At 47.0% G+C, this 19,220-nt stretch overlaps 1 protein-coding gene and 1 long non-coding RNA gene across 3 annotated transcripts in view; one reads left to right on the top strand and one right to left on the bottom strand.

Annotated features, from left to right (window-relative positions):
• Window positions 1-19,220, bottom strand: part of LOC309561435 — a 161,484-nt gene that overhangs the window by 74,251 nt on the left and 68,013 nt on the right. The window lies entirely within an intron of this gene.
• DAG1 (dystroglycan 1) overlaps window positions 11,977-19,220 on the top strand; it is a 143,855-nt gene continuing 136,611 nt past the window's right edge. The window contains exon 1 of the mRNA XM_082265339.1: window positions 11,977-13,200. The gene's annotated coding sequence lies outside the window, so the exon portion shown is untranslated. The remainder of the gene's footprint in view (window positions 13,201-19,220) is intronic.

The raw sequence follows: 19,220 nt of genomic DNA, 5'->3' as shown, positions 1-19,220 counted from the left end.
ATCAGTACAAGATCTTGGTGAAAAATGAATGCAATACTGGACGGAAATAAATCTTGCTACATCTCTGAAGCTTATCGAAACAATGCCACAGTGAATGCGTGCCGTAATCAAAGCTAACAAAATATTAGAGAGAGACCAGGCCGTTTTTTCCGATATGGCAATGCGTTATTTTAACTGACATTTGCGCGGTCGTGCAACGCTGTACCCAAATAAAATGTATGTCCTTTTTTCCCACAAATAGAGCTTTCTTTTGGTGGTATTTGATCACCTCTGCCGCTCTGTGGTTATTATTTTTTGCGCTATAAACAAAAAAAGACAGACAAATATTTCTTACTTTCTCATATAAAACATATTCAATAAAAAAAATGTAAAAAGTCAAATTTCTTCATAAATGTAGATCAATATGTATTCTGCTACATGTTTTTGGCAAAAAAAATCGTATATTGATTGGTTTGCGCAAAAGTTATAGTGTCTACAAACTATGGGATAGATTTATGGAATTTGTAAAATATTTTATGCAAGTATTGGTGGTGATCAGCGGCTAATAGCGGGAATGCGACATTGTGGCGGACAAATCGGACACTAAATTACACTTTTTAGAGATCAGCAATGTGAATACAGTGATCAGTGCTAACAATATGTACTGTCACTGTACTAATAACACTGGCAGGGAAGGGGTTAACATCAGGGGCAATCAAAGGGTTAAATGTGTGCCTAGGGAGTGCTTGCTAACTGTGGAGGAGGTGCTTTTACTGTGGGAAAGCAGAGATCCATGTTCCTGCTTAGCAGAAACACAGGATCACTACCTCCCCTTCTCACAGATCTGCCTTGTTTATATAGGCAGACCCCCATTCTGTCTCTGTCGGGAACGATCGGCAGGTTCCAGCAGACGTCGCGTCCGCCGGACCTGCTGACTGGCTCCGCTGTGTCTGATACGCCCCAGATCCTGAAGAGCAGGATCACATACAGGTACGTAATCCTGTGCAGAGGAGCCGCTTTGCCTCCGTATAAATACAATATACAGTCTGCAAGCAGATAATGCGTGCACTACACTTAACTCTTCCTCTTCCATACCTGTGCACAGGTATGCAGATCAAAAGGTGCAGATCTGCTCCTTTTGCTATGGATGGGACACAGAACGCTTCAGAAGGAGTCCTGACAACGACTCCTACTGCAAGAGGCTATCCCACCTGCCACGTATACACAGCCTGCTAGAAAAACCTTTGTTACCCTTGGTAACCACTTGTTGCTTTCTGTACCTCATTAACTCTTGTACTGCTGTCTTCATACTCCAATGTGCTTAATTGACCCAAGCAGTAGACTATGTGTGCCAGTTACTTGCATTACACTTTTTAGTGACTTCAGACCAGGCAAAGACAACGTTTTAACGCTTTTTACTTGAGTAACTTGAGCATTACAGGCGACAGTAACACAGTTCTTCCTAACCTAGTGTCACACTTACCCCAAGTGCAGGTGGTCAGACACTATACACTACTGTGTTCTTCACCTATAGCAGCCCCCTTTCCTATAAGGCAAGCAGGCCAACCGATACTTGGTTGCCCTCAGGACTTATACACAATGTTATAGTATAAAACAAAGAGGGGTGCAGCGCCAAAATATAAAAAACTCAGTCTAATCAAGGAAGGTTCATATAGGAGAAACAGAGATAATCCCCACACCAGATGCTGAGACTGCTAAAGGCATACTTCACCTTCGATGACGTCTAAATGATGACGTAACGCGTAATGCGCCAAGACACGTCGCAAGCACGCCATGCCGCTGCCATCTTTGTACACCCATCTATATGCTTGAATTGATCTGTTTACACGTGAGGTTTTTTATTCAATAAACTGTTTTGGAAATACTACACTATCTGAGTTCTTTTACTCCTAAGGTTGGCCTGTTCACTCGTTTGGGTTTGTCTGCCTGGCATTAGAGAAGTGGCCTTTACACATTAGCCAGACCATCCGATCTCGATGCGGCTGAGAACTTACACAGTTGAGAACTCATAAGCTACATATCTATTTGACCACTCTATAATTTGAGGGTCAATTTCCTCTGGTAAGCAGGTTTTTCCTCCAGACACAGTGGTGAAGTGTGCCTTTAGCAGTCACAGCATCTGGTGTGGGAATTGTTTCTGTTTCTTCTATATGAACCTTCCTTGATTGAACTGATATTTTTATATTTTGGCACTGCACCCCTCTTTGTTTTGTAGTGTTTCTATGGGTTACAATCATACCTATTGGTGCTAGAAGCCTTTCATTTACTGGACTTGATACATTATTTTAGTCACCGCAGAGCGGTTCAATGACAGTCCAGGTAAAAAGCAGGCAGAGTTCAGAGAAGTCTTTATCTGGTCCGAGGTCATACACAGGGAAATCCAATCTAGCAGAGCAGGACAGGCAGACAGGGAGCTTGATTAGATATAACACATGTTATCACAAGCATGAAGACTGAAGGTATGGCTGGCTTAAATCAGGTCTGGTCTCCACCCAGAGACTGGCCACATTAATTACCTTGCAGGTGGACAGACAGTCAAGGAGAATGCCATAGCCAAAACTAGGATGCTGGAATGAGAAGCAGGAGCGCTAGATGCTCTTGACAACCAAGCGCTAACTCAGGCTTTGTAGCTGCCCCAGCATACCTGCAAAGGGAACAGTCTTGGTATTTTCAGGGTGGACTGGGGATCCCAGTGGTCCCTTACACTGTAATGGACACTTTATCCATAGGTGCTCCGGTCTTGGCAGCCGGCTGGACAGATAGACTCTGGCAACGGCATTATGTCTTATACTATGCGCCCCTCAGGATCGGACCCCTGTCCCTTTTATAATGCACAGGACCAGAGGGTCAGACCCAAGAAACCCGCCAAGAAAGACCCAGCATTAAACTAATCTTGCTTACAGAAAGATAACCAGTGCTGTGCAATAGTTTTCCTGGCCAAATATAGGGTTCTAGAAACTGCTATCTCTAGATAAGGTCATTGGAAGGAAGTTATAAGATTCTCATGAGTCCCATCATAGACAATAAACTTGGAATGAACCAATATGTTTTTAAAACCCCTTTCCAGTATTAGGTAATTTTTTGGCATCTCCATAATGTGTATGATATCTACTTGTACTGTTAGACAAACTCAACCCCTTTCTCGTTCCCAGGCCAGCCTGTTTCCTCCTCGATTCTTTGCAATCAGTCAGGAGGCCCTGGAGTTCACTCTTTCTCCACTGCAATATAAAACCCAGGCTGCAAACCAAAGACATTCAGCTCCAGCCAAGGTTTATTGCAATGATAGCACACCATTCATTCTCCTTGTCCCGAGGTATATCTAGGACACGATGGGCAGTCTCTCTAGAAAAAAAACAATACATTCTTAAAGAGGTTCAATATACTATGTTTAGGAGGAATAGTGTAAGTCTCATGGACGGGAATATAGAGACCTGAGGAATCCCAAGCAGCACTTCCAGCTGGTCTTCATCCATAGGTGGACCTTTCATCTGGAACCCATTCTTCTTCACTTGCCACTGGCAATGGGTTGTCACAACTAGCAGGTCCTCAGTTTTTAATTGTAGAAATCTACCAATACGCTCAGTGCTGTATTTTGGCCTAGGCCGACAAGGCCCAAGCCTAGGGCGGCACTTTGCAGGGGGGCAGCCCCCCCTCCACCTGAGACTCTATTGGCCACTGGTTGCTAGAGCCACCTCTCTCACCCCCCTCTCTCTCTCTCTCTCTGTCTCTCACTCACCCCCTCTCTCTCACTCTCACCCCCCTTCTCTCTCTCACTCCCCTCTCTCTCTCTCTCTCTTACCCCCCTCTCTCTCACCCCCCTCTCTCTCCCTCCCTCACCCACCCCCCTCTCTCTCTCCCACCCCCTCTCACCCCCTCCCTCTCTTGAGATCGCAGAATTTCATGCTGGGACTTTTAGTACTTCAATTTTGGAGGGACTCACATCCGTTAAAAAGGAAGGAGTGGGGGAAATTTACTTTGGAGGGGGAGCGCCCAATTTTAGTCTTGCCTAGGGCAGCACAAAACCAAAATACACCACTGAATACGCTTGGAGATATCTTCTATTGCCCCCCCCCCCCCCCCAACCAACATTGATCATACAATCACTAAAGCTAATTTAGTGCTTATTACTTATTTATTGTGACATATTAGTTACTTTTAGTGACATATTAGTGAGTAATATGTCCAAACTTTAGTGCATTTTGGTTACAATGTGCTTCCACCTGTAAATGGAGAAAGTCTGGAATGATTAAAGGGTCAGAGGCCAGCAGCTTATCAATCACATGAGAGATCTCAGGGGGACAGACAAGTGTCAGGAGTGACAATACACAATCCGGAAGACAACAGAAGCCATCTGGACAGGAGAGAGGGGGGATTTTGTGGGGTCCCCTGACAATTGTCTAGCAAATTATCAGGCAATTAATGGGAGTAAATGAAAGTGGAAGACGGCTAGGGGTCTATCATGGTCCTCTTTGCCCTCCCAGAGGGATACATCCTGGGGGATGGGTGACGTGTTTTCAGCAGCCTCTAACCCAAACACAATCCAACAAGTGACAACCTGATGTGTTATTTACTAATCGGTCCTCTCCCCAGGGGACTCCACTATTGTTTGTTGTGATGATTGCATGGCTGGGACCTCCCAGAAGCTGCAGGATGGAATCCATACTGGGTTCAATGACAAGGACATCCAGAGGCAGTGGGCTGTGGAATGAGTCCAACATGTATACTGCGATCAATGCATGTATAGTTTAGATTGTAAGCTCTTATGAGTCAGCTTCTCGGTCTGATTGTTTATGACTCTGTTAGTGCTACATTGTTTTAATCTTTGTGTCTGCAGCAAATAGGGACACTGTTTGGTTGCTATGGGTGTCAGGGTTACCTGATCCGAGGCCGAGGTGCTGAGAGGGCTCCCCTTGCGGCTCAGTGCGGCACACCCCTGGAGATGGTACAAAGGGTGTGGCGCCCCAAGTGGCACGGGTTACCAGCTGCAGGCAGGTAGGTAGAACCAGAGCAATCCGAGAGCGAACTGGAACAGGCTGGAATCGCAGCAGGGTATGAGTCTTCAAGGCTCTGAAGCAGCCGGGCTACCTTGTGCCAAGGAATAGTCTCTAGTAGCGGAAACCGTGGTACAAGCCGAGGTCATGCACAGGAGACAACCAGAATAGCCGAGGTCTTGAAGCAAGCCGGGGTCATACACAGTAGGTAACGGAAGCAAGGTCAGTGGGAGAAGCCAAGGGTCAAACCAGGAGCAGGAGATCAAACGGAATCAGGAACAAGCCAAGTCACAACAGGAAATCCAAACAGGAAACAGGAAGCACAGGAAACACAGGAAGCTGAGAGATAATCCAGCAATGAGTCTGATCCTATGGCCACCTTTTATAGGCCATTTCCCTGACAGGCCAGCAGAGGGCTGTGTCAGTTGAGTCAGGAGCATCCATTTATATTACTGGCAATGTTGCCAGTTCTCCTATGGCCATTTCCCTGACAGGCCAGCAGAGGGCTGTGTCAGTTGAGTCAGGAGCGTCCATTTCTATTACTGGCAATGTTGCCAGTTCTCCTATGGCCATTTCCCTGACAGTGCCCCCCCCCGAGGGGCAGCCTCCGGATGCCCAGACGGGCCAGTCTCTCTGAGTGTCTGTTGTGGAACTCCCGGATCAGTCTAGGAGCGTGTACATTATTTGCAGGCTCCCAGGAATTTTCCTCTGCAGAATACCCCTTCCACTTGATGAGGTACTGGGTTTGTCTACCCCTCTTTCTGCAGTCCATTATGGCCTCCACTTCATACTCCGCTTCACCCTCCACCAGGACTGGAGGAGGGGGTAATTCATGCCTACCAGAAAAAGGGCTGGGTACAACTGGTTTTAGCAGAGATACATGAAATACTGGGTGAATTTTGTAGGAGTTGGGTAAAACCAGTTCGAAAGCCACAGGGTTGACCTCCCTTTTGATCTCAAAGGGTCCAACGAATCTTGGACCCAGTTTTCGGGATGGGCAGGAAAGTTTCAGATTAGCTGAGGAAAGCCACACTTTGTCCCCTCTTTTAAAGGTAGGTTCATTTCTTTTCTTTTTATCATAGAACCTCTTGTAATCCGTTTGTGCTTTCTGGACGGCCTCCTGAAGGAATAAGTAGTTCGTCTGAATAGAATTAATCCGATCTTGGACTGCAGGGACAGACGCTTCCGGAAGGGTATTGGGCAAAAAGGAGGGATGGAACCCATAATTCGCCCAAAATGGGGACTGGTTAGTGGAGGCATGTACCGAATTATTGTATGCAAACTCCGCACATGGGAGAAGGGATATCCAGTCATTTTGGGCAAAAGTACAGAAACAACGAAGATACTGTTCTAGCGTCTGGTTTGTTCTTTCTGTCTGGCCATTGCTTTGGGGATGGTAAGCGGAAGAAAGACATATTTTAATGGACAAGGTCTTACAAAGATCCTTCCAGAATCTGGAGGTGAACTGTACTCCTCTATCGGAAACAATATTATCCGGAAGCCCATGTAGTCTGATTACTTCCTTGATGAATATTTTTGCTGTTTCTGGGGCTGATGGAGTGCCGGTCATGGGCAGGAAGTGGGCCATTTTGGTCAGACGATCCACTACCACCAAGATGGTAGTAAAACCCCCAGATGAAGGTAAGTCAACAATAAAGTCCAATGAGATCATCTTCCAGGGTTGCTCAGGGATGGGTAGAGGCCTTAACAGACCCCAGGACTTGGTGTTGGACCCCTTGTTGCGCTGACAGACAACGCAGGAGCTAACATAAGACTGGCAATCCTTCCTTAAACTGGGCCACCAGAAGGAGCGTTGGATAAGCTCAAGGGTCTTTCGTACACCAAAATGTCCGGCCAGCTGATGGTCATGGAAAGTCTTTAGAACTTGGAGCCTGACTGGTTGGGGAATGAAAACTTTGTCCTGGTGCCAAAGGAACCCGTCTCGACTCTCCAAGGGGGGTATTTCTGTGTCCGCGTACTGGGTGGATGCCTGTTTAATTGAGGATTTTAATTCTGGCTGGATCAGGAAAAAATGTTGTGCTGACAGAATGGTACTTGGTTCCACAGACTCGGGGGCATCAGGGAACATTCGGGAGAGGGCGTCTGCTTTCCCGTTCTTGGAGCCTGGTCGGTAAGTTATGTGGAAATTAAATCTTGAGAAAAATAAAGCCCACCGGGCCTGTCGTGGTCTCAGACGTTTAGCGGCCCTCAGGTATTCTAAATTTTTATGATCAGTGAAGATCAAAATTGGGTGGGCGGCACCTTCCAATAAATATCTCCACTCCTCCAAGGCGGTTTTAATGGCCAACAGTTCTCGGTCACCCACATCGTAATTTCTCTCTGAGGGGCTCATCTTTTGAGAGAAAAAGGCAATAGGGTGAAGTAGGGCCTTAGGTCCTTGGCGCTGAGACAAGATGGCTCCTGTGGCTATTTCTGAGGCGTCTACCTCTAACACAAAGGGTAAAACCGGATCTGGGTGCTGTAAGACTGGTGCAGAGGTGAACAGTCCTTTGAGTTTGTCAAATGCTGCCTGAGCTTCTGGGGACCATTTGAATCTGGTCTGCTGGCGAGTCAACTGCGTAATCGGTGAAATGATAGCTGAAAAGTCTTTTACAAATCTTCTGTAAAAATTAGCAAATCCTATGAATCGTTGAACACCCTTCTTGTCTGAAGGGGCTGGCCATTCAAGGATAGCTTTCACCTTTTGTGGGTCCATTGCGATTCCCTTGGTAGATATGATAAGACCCAGGAATTGGATGGAAGTCTTTTCAAATTCGCACTTTTCTGCTTTAATGTATAAACCGTGCTTCCTCAGAGTCGCAAGGACTTTTTTCACATGAGCTCTGTGGAGATCCAGGGTAGCAGAGAAGATGAGGATGTCATCTAGGTAAACGATTACGAAATAGTCCAAAAATTCCCGGAAAATATCGTTTACGAAGTGCTGGAACGTGGCGGGGGCATTACATAATCCGAATGGCATAACTAAATATTCAAAATGTCCGAACCGGGTCCTGAAAGCCGTTTTCCATTCGTCCCCCTCCCGGATACGAACAAGATTGTAAGCTCCCCGTAGATCAAGTTTAGTAAAGAGCTGGGCAGTTCGGAACCTTTGGAAAAGTTCAGGGATGAGGGGAAGTGGGTATCGGTTTTTAATCGTAATTTTGTTAAGTTCTCTGTAATCCACACATGGCCTTAGTGAACCATCTTTCTTCCCGACAAAAAAAATTCCAGCTCCAGCGGGGGAGGAAGAAGGGCGGATGAATCCCTTTTCAAGGTTCTCATTAATATACAGTCGTAAAGTTTCTAGCTCAACCTCAGATAATGGAAATATACGTCCGAAAGGAATCTCGGCACCAGGAAGCAGTTCAATGGGGCAGTCGTAAGGCCGATGAGGTGGGAGAACATTGGCCGCCTTCTCATCAAAAACATCCAAAAACTCGTGATAGACTGTAGGTATAGCCTGACCGACATCTGGAATTGATTGGATGGTTGAACAACTGGCGGGACTGCTAACCCCAGGAACGAAGCAGTGTTGCAGGCAGTAGGAAGAGGTAAAGGAAATCTCCTTCTTGGCCCAGTTAATCTGTGGATTATGGGCTTGCAACCAGGGAATTCCCAGGATGATGGGGAACATGGGAGAGCAAAGGATGTCAAAACAAATGAATTCCTGGTGGCCAGAGTTTGTTATTGTGAGGATGGGCTTGGTTTCCTGGGTGACAAGTCCAGAACTGGGCAAGGAACCATCGGCCAGATGTACCTCAAGTCGCTGACGTTTATTGCAGAGGGGTACACGGAGTCTTCTTGCCAAAGTCAAGTCCATAAAACAGCTGCAAGCCCCCGAATCAACTATGGCTAGGAGCCGGACCTCCTCTTCCGCCACCTGTAGTGAGACAGGAAGAACGAGATGAGATGGAAACGATCCGGAAACTTGGAAGTAAGGGCTTTGTGGGAGGAACTTACGGGGTCTCACGGGGCAGTTTCGTAGGAAGTGTCCAGACCCTCCGCAGTAGAGACAAAGATTGGCGTGTCGGCGGCGTTGTCTTTCATCTGCACTTAGTGAAGAACGCACTTGGCCGATCTGCATTGGTTCATCCTCTGCATGGGTAGCGGGGAAAGGTGCTGGTGTTGGAGTGAAGTGGTAAGGGGCCCTAGGCAACATCCAGGTTGGGCGAGAAGTCTGTGAGCGCTCAAACCGACGCTCCCGGAGGCGCCTATCGAGCTGGATAGTAAGTTGAATCAGTCCCTCTAGAGTAGTGGGAGTCTCTACCCTGGCCAACTCATCCTTAAGAGATTCGGATAATCCCAGACGGTATTGGTACCTGAGGGCCGCCTCATTCCAGCACGTATCAGTGGACCACTTGCGGAACTCTACTGTGTAATCTTCGGCGGGGCGTTTTCCCTGCTGGAGGGAATGCAAGGTAGCCTCAGCCGTAGCCACACGCTGAGGATCATCATAAAGTTGGGCCATTAGATCAAAGAAGGTGTCAATAGAATTGAGAGCAGGGTCCTTTTGCTCCAGCAGGCCATGGGCCCAGGCCTGTGGCTCCTCCAACAGTAATGAAATCACAAACCCAACCTTTACAGTCTCTGAAGTGAAAGTCCTAGGCTGGAGGGCCAGGTATAGTTGGCATGCGTTTATGAAGGCCCTGAATTTCTTCCGTTCACCAGAGAAGCGTTCAGGTATTGGCACCCGTGGCTCAGGGGGAGGAACCATCATAGTGTGGGAGGAAACTGGCTGTCCCGGGAGGGATGGAGCAGAAACTGTGCTGGTGGATGAAGGACTGGGATCCGCAGGAGCAGGAGAAGTTGTCAGATGTTGAAGTCGACCTTCCAGTTGGAAGTATCCCTCCTGCAGACGCTGTACTGCCTGGGTAAGGGCAGTGACCTGCTGGCATAGAGCCACGAGTGGGGAAGCACCTCTGTCGGCCTCTGACATGGCTGGATTATACTGTCAGGGTTACCTGATCCGAGGCCGAGGTGCTGAGAGGGCTCCCCTTGCGGCTCAGTGCGGCACACCCCTGGAGATGGTACAAAGGGTGTGGCGCCCCAAGTGGCACGGGTTACCAGCTGCAGGCAGGTAGGTAGAACCAGAGCAATCCGAGAGCGAACTGGAACAGGCTGGAATCGCAGCAGGGTATGAGTCTTCAAGGCTCTGAAGCAGCCGGGCTACCTTGTGCCAAGGAATAGTCTCTAGTAGCGGAAACCGTGGTACAAGCCGAGGTCATGCACAGGAGACAACCAGAATAGCCGAGGTCTTGAAGCAAGCCGGGGTCATACACAGTAGGTAACGGAAGCAAGGTCAGTGGGAGAAGCCAAGGGTCAAACCAGGAGCAGGAGATCAAACGGAATCAGGAACAAGCCAAGTCACAACAGGAAATCCAAACAGGAAACAGGAAGCACAGGAAACACAGGAAGCTGAGAGATAATCCAGCAATGAGTCTGATCCTATGGCCACCTTTTATAGGCCATTTCCCTGACAGGCCAGCAGAGGGCTGTGTCAGTTGAGTCAGGAGCATCCATTTATATTACTGGCAATGTTGCCAGTTCTCCTATGGCCATTTCCCTGACAGGCCAGCAGAGGGCTGTGTCAGTTGAGTCAGGAGCGTCCATTTCTATTACTGGCAATGTTGCCAGTTCTCCTATGGCCATTTCCCTGACAATGGGTTACCGCACACACCACCATTGGACTCTCTACCAGACTACTGAAGTGACAGCTTTTGCAGAATGTATTATTTAGACAAAAGTTCCATAGTAGCCCCCCAAAAGAACAAGACGTACCTCTACAACAGTGGTCTCCAAACGGTGGCCCACGGGCCAGATGCAGCCCTTCGCTTGCCTTTATCCGGCCCTTGGGGCACCATTCCTTCTACTCACACCAACTGTGGGGCACAATCAGGGGCAGACTGGCAACTTTTGGCCCAGGGGGCAAGTAGAAACCAGAGGCCCATGGTGCAGCAACTTGCCCCCCCCCTACTCTCCCTATTCCGGTCCTCCTCCTGACCCCCATTCCAAGCTGAAGCCCTGTTTCAGATACTCTCTACTTACCGGCTGAATCCAGGTTCCCGAGCTGGCCAGCAGGGGGTGGTTGGGGGGAGCTGGGACAGCTCGGCTGGGGCTGGCCTGGCGAGAAGAATCTCCTGTGGGGCATGGAACCGGCCTCTGCTCAGACACAGCTTACGCCATCAAAGCTGGGGGGAGAGGCCTGTGCTCTGTCCTTGTCTTCAACCGCACTCAGTAAGTCAGTGGCAGGGACTTTTTACTTCTCTTCACCAGGAATCCTTTAGGCATGTCTGTGGCAGAAGCAGTGCAGCCTTTTTATGTGGCATCAGAGCGGCCCAGGGGGCAATTTCCCCCCTGCCCCCTGGCCCAGTCCTCCCCTGGGCACAATTCCTCCTAATAAAACCAATGAGGTGGCACTATTCCTCCCATTGACACCAGTGATGGGGCACTGTTTTCCCTTTTTTTTTTTACTACCACTGATGTCGGGACATTTTCTTCTTCCACTGGCAACCCCCCCCCCCCCCCCAAATCTAAAGGACAATAAACTGGCCCTCTATTTAAAAAGTTTGGAGACCCCTGCTTTACAGGATACAATTCTTCCCTACTCTCTCTCCCCCCCCCTCCCTTACTCTTCTCTCCTCCTCTCTCTTCTTCTATCATGAACCTGTCCACCTCTCCCCTCCTCGCATCCTTTTCACCCCTTCTCTTCTCTCATCTCCTACGTTGCCAATTCTCCTCTCTCCTTTCCTTCCCTCACTTCTCATCCCCTCCGCTGTCCTCCTCTCCTCCCTTCTTCTCTCTCATCTCCTCTCCTTTTTCTTCTTCGAACCCTCCTTTTTCTCTCCTCTGTTCACCTTCTCTCCTCTCCTTCTCTTCTATCCTCCCTTCTCTCTCTGTTCTCTTTTTCTCCCCTCTATTCATCTCATCCCACTAGGAGCTGACTACCCATATCTGCAGTCAGTGTAGAAAGTACTGCATTTTTTGGGCACAATAGACCCTTGCCCTCACAAAATCTGTTCCTCTCTGTTTTGGGCCCAGGAGCTAATAATCTATTTCCATAAGCTGCCTTGTTGAGATAAATTACAGGCCTGCTTTAAGAAACACACTCCGGTTGCTGATGAAAGACCTTCAAATGTCTAACTGATGGTGCAGATTTGCAAATTGGTGGGATGGGGTTTTTATCTGTTTATTTTCATTACTTGCTCCCCTCTACAAAGAAATAATGTAGATAAAATATATTAGAGGAAATCCAGGATTGCTATATAAGCCTGCCGGGTGTCTGGTCAGTATACCTCTGTCTCTTTGCAAAGACGGAAGGAAGAATAGCGAATAAGTGTCTAATAATGGTCCAGTATAGAGGCTCTTTCAGAGGAGCATATAATTATCTCTGGAATTGAGAGCTCCGCTATCTCCTCTCCAATCCGTCGCAGGTCTATTAATATCACAACCACATGTAAATCTAGAGGAATTTCAATTTCACCTTAAGACGTTATTAGCGATTATATTTCTGTGCCGCCAGCCTGTTCTGTATCACCGCATTGTGGTGACTTCAGCCCCCCCCCCCTCTTCCATTTTCTCGCTGCATTAACCCTTTTGCTGTCCGCCGTCTCTCCTGGGAACCTTATTGTCAATCCCCCCTTCCCCCCTGGCTGAACATTTGGGAAATTCCTGCTTATTGCAGTGCAATTGTTATACGCAGATCGTCCTGGCAACACAGGCGGTAATGGGGGGGAAGGCTGCGGGGTGATGATGGTGTCTATTATGTAGAGGGGGATTCTGATGCTTCTCCATTGAAGTCGGCTGTGGGAGCCTTTTCTGTCTGTCACTCCATTGGTGGGCTGAGCGGAGGTTGCAGCCAATGTGAGTTGGGTACCCGAGCAGCCGTGGGGGGATGATTGGATAGCTGCACCTATTCTATGCCGGATTTCATGCTGCTTCTGCTCTGAGTGAGAGGATAGAGAAAGACGCAGAGAGAGACAGAGACAGAGAAAAAGACAGCTAAAGAGAGACACCGACCGAAAAATAAAGGCGAGAGACGAGAACAGAGAGACAGAGAAAGGGAAACGCAGAGAGAAACAGAGTGGCTGCAGCTCGGAGGACAATAAAAGGACCTTTCACTCTTTGCTGGCTCTATGGATTCTTCTCACACATAGACGCCTCCATTGCGTTGTGCTCTTCGTAAAAAAAGGGATTCAGAGGCAAGAGACAGGTATGCTGCTCCTTACCCAGATTGGTATAACGTGCCTTCACCATCATCATCATCATTCTTCCATCTTCATCCCAACGTCCACACCGCACATTATTCAGTCTCGCACCACAGGATGAATCACCCTCGCCACCCTTCCCCCTTAGTCCAGGATGGATGTAGTGAATGTTGATCTAGAGATGGCGTGTCCAGTTCACTGGTGTGGGAACACGCTGACCATCTCTGCAGAGCGCCAGCCCCTTCTAAATGGATGCGTGGATGAGGCTACGAACGGCAGATACGTATCCATTGGAGGCAGAAAAATTGGCTTCCTGGGCCTGCAGGCTCCATGCGAGGATATACCGTGGTGCGGTTGGCTCTCTGCTGATTTCTGGCCTCGGGCTTGGAATTTTGGGGTTTGCGTCATGGCAGCAAGTAGGGGCGCTAAGCGCTCTCCCATAAATCCTCCCAGAGATGGAGGAACCCAAGAAAGCCCTGATACCCTGGAGGGAACAATAAATGGCAGTTGTCCCTTCCTAGCCATCTCTACCAAGGTACAATCAGGAGGCACAAAGAGCAGCGATAACAAAACCCATATCGACCAGACTTCACTTTCTGTGAACAGAACAGTACAGTTAAAGGTGGTTGGTGAATGGCTGCTATAGTAAATAAGCTGAAATATGTTACTGCACATAAAAGAAAACCTGTCAGCCATTTCAAATGGTTCAAAGTCCTGCTACAAAGGCCTCTTCTGTACCCCTCTCTGAATACAGTTTCACTTTTTGACAGAGGCCTGACTTCAAGGCAAAGGCCTGATAGGCATTCCAGTGGCCAAAGAGGCTAATAAGGGTACTCTCATTGGATAGGAGCATGGCAGGTGTTTTGCTCCTCTCACGGTCAAGAGATTTCCCCACAGTTTGTGTCTCTGCTATGCCTAATAATGAACGGTCCTTTAAATCAGTGGTCCTCAACTCCGGTCCTCAGGGCCCACTAACAGGCCAGATTTTAAGTATTACCTTGGGGAGATGCAGACTAGAGTACTGCAATCACTGAGCAGCAAATGATATCACCTGGGATGTATTTCAGTTATCTTGCAAACCTGGCCTGTTAGTGGGCCCTGTAGGCCAGGGTTGAGGACCACTGCTTAAAATATTTGGACCCCTCACTTCTGTGTTTATTCTACATTATGGGGATTCTATCTGGTAGGTTAACAACATTATTTGGCATTGTAATGGTCTCGTCAAGTGGGAGTTGCTGGGAAATCAACCTGTCAGCTACCACAGAAACCTGAAATATAATATATTGTATGATCCATACTTAATTCCCCTCCTCATGTGACCATTCCAAGAGCTCTGTTTAATAAATACAACTATATCGTGTGATAGTCTTGGAAGGAGATTCTTCTACAGAGCTGATAGAGTTCTATATGGGGCCCTGTGGTTCTGTAAAGTGGACTGGTCTCCATAGACAACTAAAATCCAGATGTATGGGTAGTATAGGGTTAGGGTTTGGTTAGGGTAAAGGGCAAGGGTTGGTTAGGGGTGGGCTAAGGTTGAAGATAAGATAAGGTTTGTGGCTGGATATCTTTTGGGGGTAGAAAAAGGTTAGGGGGTACATAAGGTTGGGGGCAGAAGAAAGTTGGGGTAGGATAGGGTTAGAGGTAGGATAAAGTTTAGGGTAGGATAGGTTGGAGGGTAGAAGAGGGTAAGGTGTAGGATAGGGTCAGGGTAGTAAAGGGCTAGGGATAGGATAGGTTTGGATTAATAGAAGGTTAGTGTTAGGATATGGTTGAAGACTGGAGAGGGATATGGATTGGAGACAGTTAGGTGTAGTACAGGGTTAGGATTGGGGTCAGAAGAGGGTCGGTGGGTAGAGATAGTTAGGGACAGGAAAGGATTAGAACAAGGCTAGGGATAGGAGAGGGCTATTTGTATCATAGGGTTTGTGGTGGGGAAAGATTGGGCTGGGTTAGAGGAAGGTTAGGGGAAGGATAGGGTTGGGGGAAGAATAGGTATGAATTGAGAATGGGGTTAAGGATAGGACAGATTTAGGGTATGGGATTGGGCTGGGCATTGGATACAGTTAGGGGTAGAACAGGGTTGCGGAAGTATCGGGTTAGAAGTATCAAAAGGGCTAGGGGTAGGATAGGGTTGGGGTAATAGAAGGTTAGTGTTAGGATAGAGTTGGAGGCTAGAGAGGAATATGGATTTGAGACAGTTAGGTGCAGTACAGGGTTAGGATTGGGGCTAGGAGAGGGTCAGTGGTTAGAGACAGTTAGGGGCAGTAAAGGGTTAGGAATAGAACAAGGTTAGGGATGGGAGAAGACTATGCGTATGGTAGGGTTTGAGGTAGGAGAAGGTTAGGGGTAGGACAGGGTTGGGGTAGGAGAGGGGTAGGGGTAAGATTGGCTTGGAGTAGAGGAAGGTTAGGGGAGGATAGGGATGGGGGAAAGGTTAAAGTGTGGGATTGGGCTGGGCATAGGATAAAGTTAGGGGTAGAACAGGGTTGCAAAAGTATAGGGTTAGGGGTAGGAGCGGGTTATGGGTAGTAATAGGGATGAGGTAGGATAATTGTTAAGGGTAGTATAGGGTTTGTGGTAGGATAGGTTTGGGGATAGGATAGGTTAAGGGTGAGATAGGATTAGGGGAAAAAATGAGAGGGGTCGGAGAAGGTTAGGGATTAGGGCATGCAGGTTAGCTTTACTTTGTAACTTGTTTTTGGCATAGAAAATCAAAATACCACAAGCCATGACTTTTCCAGAGGCTAACTCCAGAGACTTGTCCCTGGAAATCAAATTGTCTATCTATCTAATCTATAACAACCCCTCAAGCATAAACCTCTTCTGTCTGATTGGTTACCACAGGCATTTAGCAAAATCCTATAGTTGTAAAGTGATTGCCCTATGTTACATCTTAGTGGTTCCTCTGTGTAACCCCTTGCTGATGTAAATAGAATGTTATATTCACCCTGCCTTGCGACTTTTCTCCAGACCTGCCCTCACCAACACAGATGGCAAAATGTGTAGATAGTAATTACAGTAAAGTAAGAACATTTGTATGATGTACAAAGAAGCTGGCAAGCCATCAGACATAAGCCAATTCCTAGACCTGGTGAGGAACTACATGTCCCAGCAGACAGGCCTTTCACCTCTATGGCCATGCAGCAACTTTCATACATTATAGCGTGCGTTTCATGTGCGCAAAAATATAATTGGGGGCTGAAATTTTGCTCGTCTACAACATGCAGGTTTTCTGCTTGGATTTGGTACCTCGGCACGGTGTCAGACATTGATTGGCAATAGAAGTTTAAACCCTTTCATTGGCTAAACTGAAAGTTTCAGTGTAAGTTGAGATATTTTGGGGAAATGTATTAGAGCCAAGAGGGGACGGTGAAACCAATGTAGTTTTTAAACATTTGAAGGAATTTGAGCGTAAGAGATACTGTACATCCGAAAAAACGTCAACAAAGTTTCTAGGACGTACGTATCTCCTACGTCCAGCTCCTCTTCTCCTACAATGAAGAGAGATAACACCGCTCAGGCTAGTCAAAGTCCACGATTCAAGGCAGGTGCTGAACCTCCGCTCTCCACCAGGAGAAGCATGAAAGAAGAAAATGGTCGCACACCACCACGGAATCCAATGAAGAAAAGTTCTTTATTCACATGAGTGGTACAAGGTACGGCAGGGTAGGCCAGTAGACGGGTTTCACACGACTCCTACGTGCTTGTTCACTGTGAACAAGCACATAGCAGTCGTGTAAAACGCGTCTACTGGCCTACCCTGCCGTACCTTGTACCACTCATGTGAATAAAGAACTTTTCTTTATTGGATTCCGTGGTGGTGTGCGACCATTTTCTTCTTTCATGCTTCTCCTCTTCCCCTACCACCGCTCCCCCCCCCCCCCCCACTGTTATTACTGGAAATTACCAGAAGCCACTGTGTAAAATGACACTTGTAGCAGTCTGTGATTGTGACAAGTGTCGTTGAGTAAATATAATACAGTATAACAATATATTGTTTCATTGTATTTACCATTTCAGTCATATGTGGATCAAAGATGTGACCTTTGCTATTCACATGACATTATTTCACCACTTAAGGACCGGAAGGTTTTACCCCCTTAATGACCAGACCATTTTTTGCGATACAGCACTGTGTTACTTTAAATGACAATTGCGCGGTCATGCGACGCTGTACCCAAATATAATTAGTGTCCTTTTTTCCCCACAAATAGAGCTTTCATTTGGTGGCATTTGATCACCTCTGTGGTTTTCATTTTTTGCGTTATAAACAAAAAAAGAGCGACAATTCTGAAAAAAAAAGAAAGCCAATATTTTTTACTTTCTGCTATAAAAATGACCAATAAAAAAAAAAAAAAAAAAAATCGAATTCTTTCATCAATTTAGGCCAATATGTATTCTGCTACATATTTTTGGTTAAAAAATCCCAACAAGTGTATATTGATTGGTTTGCCCAAAAGTTATCACGTCTACAAACTAGGGGAAAGATTCATGGCATTTATATTTATTTTTTTACTAGTAATGGCGGCGATCAGCGATTTTTAGCGGGACTGCGATCAGACACCTAACTGAAACTTTTGAGGGGACCAGTGACATTACTACAGTAATCAGTGCTAAAAATATGCACTGTTAATGTACTAATGACACTGGCAGGGAAGGGGTTAACACCAGGAGTGAACAAAGGGTTAAATGTATGCCTAAGGGGTGCTTTCTAACTGTGTGGGGGATGTATTTACTGGATGAACACAGAGACCTGTGTTCCTAAATAGAAGGAACACAGGATCCATGTTTATCACTGACAGAAAAGCGGTCTGCCGTGTCTACAACGGCAGACCACCGTTCTGTCTCCATGGGGAGTGATCGCGGTTGCCCGGCCGACATTGCGTCCACCGACCCACTGATTGGCTCCCCCTCTATGCCCCACTAACTGTTACACAAAACCATGTACAGGTACGTCGTTTCACGTAAAAGAGCCAACCTGCCGCAGTATAACTACGGCAACTGGTTGGCAAGTGGTTAAAGTAACCTTGCTCATTTATTTTAAAATAAAATGCATTCCTATTACTAATCCCTAATCAACTCCTTCCTCCCCTTCTTCCCTTAGCTATTATTTTAATACATTTATTTTATTCCATTAATATTTAATTTTGTTTCCATTTTATTTATTTATTATTTTCTCAGTTTTTTTGTCTATAGATTTTATAGATAAAATAGATAATAAAATAGTTTTTGCAAGACAGTATTGCCAAAATAAAGTCTAACAATGTATGTACTACCTTGTTATCTTAAAGTGACATTAAAGCTTCATTTTTAAAATGAAAATAATAAACATGTCATACCTACCTGCTCTGTGCAATGGTTTTGCATAGAGCAGCCCTGATCCTCCTCTTGTGGGGTCCCCCACTGGCGCTCCAGGCTCCTCCTCTTCGGCAAGTGCCCCCACAGATAGCCGCTTTCCATAGTGGCACCAGTGTGAGCTTGCTCCCAAGCCACCCTGTCTGCATCTATTGACATAGAGTGGGCAACTCGGCCCTGCCCCCTGCTTGCTCCGCACAGCATTTTATTGACAGCATCAGGAGCCAATGGCTCCAGCTGCTATTAATCTGCCCAGGGAGGAGGGAGACAGCGGCAAGAGCCACTGCTTTTGTGTACATTGCTGGATTTGATTGGGCTTAGGTAAGAATAAGGGGGGCTGGGAGAGATTCTGCAGCACAGAAGGTTTTTCACCTTAATGCACAGACTGCATTGGGGAGGGGGGGGCTTAAAGACTTTAGAACCACTTTAAAGGATAGGTTCACCTTTTGGAGCATGATCCTCTCTCTCTCTGCAACCACTATCACTTGTCAAAAACAGTGTGGCTGTGCGGGGCTCCACCCACACAGGCGTGTCATTTATTCACAGCAATCTGTGAATGAAAGAACTATAAGTACCGTCTCATATTGCGGCAGACAGCTTGTAGTTCTCTATGGACTGAGAGGGCGCTGATGGGCACTCTCATACTTCATTCACACTTCCTCCAGCTTTG

The sequence above is a fragment of the Pelophylax lessonae genome, assembly GCF_965119305.1.
Source record: "Pelophylax lessonae genome assembly, chromosome: 8".
In the NCBI taxonomy this organism is placed as follows: domain Eukaryota; kingdom Metazoa; phylum Chordata; class Amphibia; order Anura; family Ranidae; genus Pelophylax; species Pelophylax lessonae.
Note: the sequence above shows the minus strand (reverse complement) of the source record. Positions and strands in the feature narration are given on the sequence as shown.